The sequence below is a fragment of the Zalophus californianus genome, chromosome 6 (genome assembly GCF_009762305.2).
Source record: "Zalophus californianus isolate mZalCal1 chromosome 6, mZalCal1.pri.v2, whole genome shotgun sequence".
In the NCBI taxonomy this organism is placed as follows: Eukaryota; Metazoa; Chordata; class Mammalia; order Carnivora; family Otariidae; genus Zalophus; species Zalophus californianus.
The window spans coordinates 1109178-1115799 of NC_045600.1; positions in this window are offsets into that span (position 1 = coordinate 1109178).

Below are 6622 nucleotides of genomic sequence, written 5' to 3' on the forward strand. Positions count from 1 at the left end.
GGGTGGGGGGGGGCGGAATGGTCAGATATCCAGCCAGAGGCCCTGGGCTGGAAAAGGTGGGGACTGAGGCGAAGGAAGAGGGTATTCGCGGTTGCCCCCAGCCCTGCCCTCCTCCCTCTACACCCTGTCCTGAGCTCCGCACTACATCCGTGGCCCCATCCCCCACCCCCACTGGCTTCCGGGTGAGTTTGGCCTCCAGCCCAGAGGTTGGGGAATTTCCCCAGCTCCCCACTGGATCCAGACCTACCATGTCCCTGAGGCCCCAGCCCCTTCCCAGGGGCCCTTTCCTACCCTCTCAGGACTCTGGGACCAGCCCCCACCCAGAGCTTCACCTACCCCTTGTACACAGCTTGGTAAATGGCCCTTCATAAAAGTCCTTTTCTCTCTTTGTGTCTGTCTTCTGCCAGGATCCTGACTTCCTCCAAGGAGTGGGAGAGCGAAGGCAAGTATGGTTCCCAGCGGTCACCTGGACAGCCTGCTGTCCCTGGGAAACAGGTGACCAGATGTGCAGGGATCAGCAGTTGAGAGTTTGGCACAGGGGTGGGGAGCCGGGAGGACCAGCAGGTGAGCTGTCCTGTACTATTTTGGAGTTCTGGACAGAGCCAGGGAGCAGCTTTAGGCGCCATCAGATGTGGGGGAATACCTGGACCCAGAGGGAGGGGCTGCAAAGAATGAGGCGCACGCAGCCAGGAACCCGCAGAGCAGTGGGGGGAAGGGGAGAACAGGACAAGCTGATCTATGCGTTGCATACAAGCCAGTAAAAGTGGCTGCAAGATGTTTTTCATAACTACACAAACCAGTTCTAAAGTCCATGTAGAGAGTAAAGGCACAAGAATCAACAGGCTGGGGGGCTCAGTCGGCTGGGTGTCTGACCCTTGGTTTCGGCTCAGGTCCTGATCTCAGGGTGGTGGGATGGAGCCCGGTGTTGGGTTCTGCGCTCGGTGGGGAGTCTGCTTGAGACTCTCTGTCTCCCTCACCCTCTCCCCCTGCTCTCTCGCTCTCTCTCTCTCTCAAATGAATAAATAAATCTTTAAGAAAAAAAAGAAGAAATAGGCTGAAAGTGCTAGAATGGACATGTCCCCAGGGACGGTGCCCAGACAGCCACAAGCACATGGAAAGGTGTTCCACATCATCCGAGACACCGGCTCACACCCATTAGGGTAGCTACTATCAAGAAATATAGGTAGATGCATAAACAGATGAAATAAGTACCGGCAAGGATGTGGAGAAATTGGAACTCTGTGCGCTGTTGGTGGGAATATAAAATGGTGCAGCTGCTCTGGGAAACAGTATGGCAGTTCTTCAAAAACTTAAAAATAGAATTATTATATGATCCAGTCATTCCACATCTGAGGTTTCACCCAAAGGACTGAAGGGCAGGGACACAGACGTGTGCCACTCTGTGCTCACAGTAGCATGACTCACAGTAGCCAAAAGGTGGCAGCACCCAATGTCCATTGATGGATGAATGGATGAGCCAAACGGAATCCAACCCCACCGTGAAATATTATTCACCCTTAAAAAGGAAGGAAATCCTGGCTCCTGCTACAACATGGATGAACTGTGAGGACATTAGCCAGTCACAAAAGGACAAATACTGCATGGTTCCACTTATATGAGGTCCCTAAAGGAGTCAGACTCACAGAGACAGAAAGTAAGATGGTGGGTGCTGGGGGTGGGGTGATGGGGTGGTGAGTGTTCAGTGGAACAGAGTTTCAGTTTGGGGAGATGAAAAAGGCTCAGGAAATGGGTGATGGTGATGGTTGCACATGGTAAATGTGTTTAATGCCCCTGAACTGTACCCTTAAACGTGGTTAAGACGGTAAATTTTATGTTATGTATATTGACCACAATAAAAAAGGAAAAAACAGAAGCAGAAGACCCTGTAAAAATCTGAAACAGAAGGTTCTAGTTCTGCTGGAGGGCAGAATCTGTCGTGGAACCAACTGGAACATTTTGTTATGGGCAGTTCACTGGACACACAGATTAGAGGTTTGTGTCATCGTTTAGCATATGATTATTTGGCATTTAAAATCCACAAGGAAGGGGCACCTGGGTGGCTCAGTCATTAAGCATCTGCCTTTGGCCCAGGTCATGATCCCGGGGTCCTGGGATCGAGCCCCACATCGGGCTCCCTTCTCCACGGGAAGCCTGCTTCTCCGTTTCCCGCTCCCCCTGCTTGTGTTCCCTCTCTCGCTGTGTCTCTCTCTGTCAAATAAGTAAAATCTTAAAAAATAAAAAAATAAATAAAATCCATGAGGAAAAGGGCATTATTTAATTAAGTATATTGGGATGACTGGCAGCCATCGGACTCCCATCGCCAAAATAAAATCCTTATGGTCCAGAAACAGAAGTGCAAAAAAAACCCACAACCACAAAGGCATTCCAAGAAAACACAGGAGATTTTAATAGTCTCAGGATGAGAAAGGCTTTTCTCAGCATGATACAAACGCAGAAGCCATTAAAAATAAAGTTTATAAATCTAATTAAATTACAAATCGAAACATTTTGCATAGATACAACCTTTTAAGTCCAAGGATGTGTGACAAACTGGGGAAACTGTAAAACATATGCTCGACAATGAGCTGACTCCCCTAACAAAGCAGTCTGGTAAATTATCGAGGTGAAGGCTGCCGATCTCGTAGGAAGTCCGTCAAGCAGCCTGGATGTGTGCAAAAGGAAACAGGAATAGCTATTTGTTGAAAGATGCTGAACTTCACCCATAATCAGAGAAAAGCAAGTGCGTGCTCCCTGGAGGTGGCAGTCTTCCCCTACAGGGAGACTAGGAAGTCTCAAAAAGGGTCAGGAGGTGAGGGGTGGAGAGACAGGCACCCCCAGTTACATCCCCAAATGGGAGTGTGCAGCTTGGGTGGGAACAGTGCCCATCAGCCTCACAAAGGCAGGTGTCCGGCCAGCCCTGCATCCCTGCTGGGATCCCTCCCATGGGAACAACCACCTGCGTGCCAAGTGCAGCCATGATTTCGCATCACTGCGTTGCTCCTCACCGCAAAGCTAGAGACAGCCTGAACATGTGTCCACACAAGGGCACCCCTGAGTGAGGCTGGACCCTCTGCAGCCTTGGGCACGAGGCAGCAGCATCCTGGACTGGCGCAGAGCCATCTCTTTGATAGTCAAAGTGAACCCACAGCCCCTCCGATTCCTCTATGCTGTCTGGTCCCGGTGGTGGTCTCTGCACATGGGAACTGGGGGTGGGGAGACCCTGTTTCCACCATTTACCGTTGGCTCTGCCTGAAATTTTTTAAACCAGGAAGCCGTATTAAAGATGACAAAGTGTGCTATATTCTTCAGGGAAGAGAGAGTCAGGAGAGAGGCGAGAGGGCCCTGCAGAATGTGCCAGAGTCAAGGGAGCATCCAGCAGATCTGGTGGGCTTGTGGCCAAGGACACAAGGCTTCAAGGTCAGGCAGGGGCCTGATCTGGTGCCTACAGCTGGAGGGGGAGCGTGCAGACCCCCGCCTCCAGGGGTGAGAGTGGAGCCAGGGAAAAAGAGAGATGGAACCGGGTTTGCCTGTCCCCGGCCCCAGGGCCCGGTGGCCCTTTGAAGCCCTTAGGCTCCGCAGCCTCCAGGTGAGGTCGGGGCTGGGACCAGCCTCCTCCTGGGCTTCATAGCCCACTCTCGAGGATTCCGGCCGGGAGTCTCTGGCCGAGCCCGCATGAGTGAGCCTCTGGCAGCCCAGCCCCTTGTCTTCCGCGAGGGACTGGGGGGTCCTGTGGTACTGCGACTGTCCCCTTGCCTTTGGATTTTCGCATTTAGCCACAAGCGTCAGGGCATTAGAAGCTTCCAGCCTGACCACTAGGCACAGTGCTGCTCGCAGAAGGTGGTCTCAGTGCTGGCACATAACTCAGGACACGGGGTGCCCGACACACGCCCCGCAGAGGGGCCACGCAGGTTCTTCCCTTCCCTGCGGCCAGTCTGGGCCTTGCACACCCCTGCTGGTGACCAGAAGCCAAAGGTCAGCTGCAGCCAGGCGCTGGGCCTTCCTAGAGGTGAGGCCAGGAGACACCTCCTTGTTCACACCCCCAGTACAGCTGCCCAGGTCTGCAGGGGCCTGTCCGGCTGGGAGAGGACAGGAACCACGCTTGTCTGCAGGCCCTGGGTCTCACTGGCCCCCAGCTCAGGAGCCCGCTGTGGGCTTGTCTGCTGCCGGAGCAGCTGGGGGGCTGGAGACAGTGGCCCGGGCAGAGCCTTTTTCCCACTGGCCTCGCCTCACTCCCCGTCGGAGGCCTGGAGGCCCCCTGGCCACTCTCCCAGGCTTGCTGGCCTCCTGGAGACCCAGTCCTTGGACTCAGCTTCAGGGCTGAAGGTAATTATCGCAGACAGCGGGGGCCAGAGCCCACACAGTGGAGGCTGCACTGAGTCCATGTTTAATTATTCGCCCAGTTGAGAGCCGGCAGCCCAAGCGGGGCACCACTCTGCTGTGGGAGGGGGGCCATTAGTCCTTCCAGGGCCTGGCTGGGGAGTGGCGGCAGGAGCCCCAGGACAGGTAAACCTGAGGGGTGAGGGTGGGCTGGGAGTGACTGTGAGGTGGTGTCCCCCTAGGCGGTCCCTGAGCCTCCCGCCTTAAACGCCTAGCGTCTGCCCACATCCCTCCCAGAAGTGACCCCTGCACAGGGGATTCCCGAGTGGGGAAGGCAGCATCCATGCCCCCACTGTTCCCCTACAGCATGCCCCCACTGCCCCTCGCCCCACATCCCTGCCCCCATTGCCCCCTCCCCCATCCCTGCCCCCACCGCCCCTCCCCCCACATCCCTGCCCCCCATGCTCCTGGCTATGGGACACAGTAGGACAGTGAGGAGCTAGAAGAACGTCCAGTCAGGAAGCCCTGTTGCTCTCTTGCACCCCCAGGCTGGTACACAGAGCCCATCGCTGCGGAGAGCCTCCATCCACTGCACCCCGACGCTTGCCCACAGCCCTGCTGCTCCCCTGGCAGACAAGGCAGGGGACCATCTCCCGCCCCAGGGGGATCTTCTCTCAGGGCGGCCCTCAGAGGGCAAGGGCTGCTTCTGCTCACCTTCCACAGCCCGCTCCGGGCCTCAGCCCTTTCCACGCAGGTGCAGGGGCGGCTGAGGTACCCTACGTCCCCTCTACGGTCAGGAAGACCGAATCTAATCTTTTACTGAAGAGGGGCTGAAACGTGTCTCTTGGAGCTGTAATCAAAGCCTTCTTAAGATATTGAAGCGTCACGTTTTATTAAGCAAAATACCTTTCTATTTTGATTCACATAATGGAATGTTCTGTGTCATGTCCCCAATTTATATTTTATTTTTATATATTTGTATTTATTTTAACACTCTCCATTTATTTCTTTGGTGTATTTTGACTCACTCACATGGGCTCTTTGCACAGTTTTAAAATTTTAAGGAAAGCCGACATATTTTTAAAAACGTGTTACAACAGCATTTGTAGATACTGTTATACCCACCTGTGAGCCCACCCCACACCCGGGGACTGGAGCCCGGCACGTCCTCTGACCCTGTCACCTGCCGGCCCTGCCCGCTCCCAGCCCCAAATCACACGTCCTGCTTTACAATTTCCACACACGTCCTAGAGCCTTCATTCAGTGTGGGCTGCCTACCAAACACGTACGCCCTGCAGAACTCTTCCTCCTGCTTCTATGGCTCAAACAGGAAAGCCCTTGAACAAAACGTAGCAAGGTTTTGTGGCCTCAAACTGGACCCAAATCAAATGAGGCAGAAATCCAAGTTCTTCCGAGGAAAGATAAGTGACTGCAGCCTCCCAGGGGCAGGCAGAACCAAAAGGACCCACTCCCAGGTATCAGAACGAGATGTACACGTGCTTGCTGCCTTCCTTTTCAGTAAACTGGAGTTTGCAGACTATTCCGGGATTGTGCTAGTGCTGAGCCGGGTGGGAGATTCCCACCCAGAAACCACATGCCAGGGGCATCGGTTTTGATTAAGGTTTTTGCTCTCAGGTCAAATCCTGTGAGGAAGAAAAGAAAAGAAAAATACTCTATCCTGACATGTTTTCTTTCTTTTTGTTTTTTAAGATTTTATTTACTTATTTGACAGAGAGAGACACAGCGAAAGAGGGAACACAAGCAGGGGGAGTGGGAGAGGGAGAAGCAGGCTTCCCGCCGAGCAGGGAGCCCGATGCGGGGCTCGATCCCAGGACCCTGGGATCATGACCTGAGCCGAAGGCAGACGCCGAACGACTGAGCCACCCAGGCGCCCCGACATGTTTTCTTGCTTAATATGTTTCTTACTAAAATGCAACCTTAAAAAAATAAATACATGCAACCTTATTTCTCTCATTATTCTGTTATAGAATTAAAATACACAATACGTATATGATTTTAATAATTTCTTACATCAAATCATCTGGTAGATTAATTTTACCATCTACCCATCAAATCTATAGCACTCATTACACTTTATTCGACCATTTAATTTTTAACCACAATCATGAAATTCCATGCATCCAAAAGTAAAGTCTCACCACAAAGCAAAAACTTCCATTTCTGGCTCTGATGAATAGCAAATATCAGACAAAAACCTGCACCAAAAACAACTCTAAAAGCTTGATTTAAAAGCACATGGCAGGGGCACCTGGGTGGCTCAGTAGGTTGGACATCTGCCTTCAGC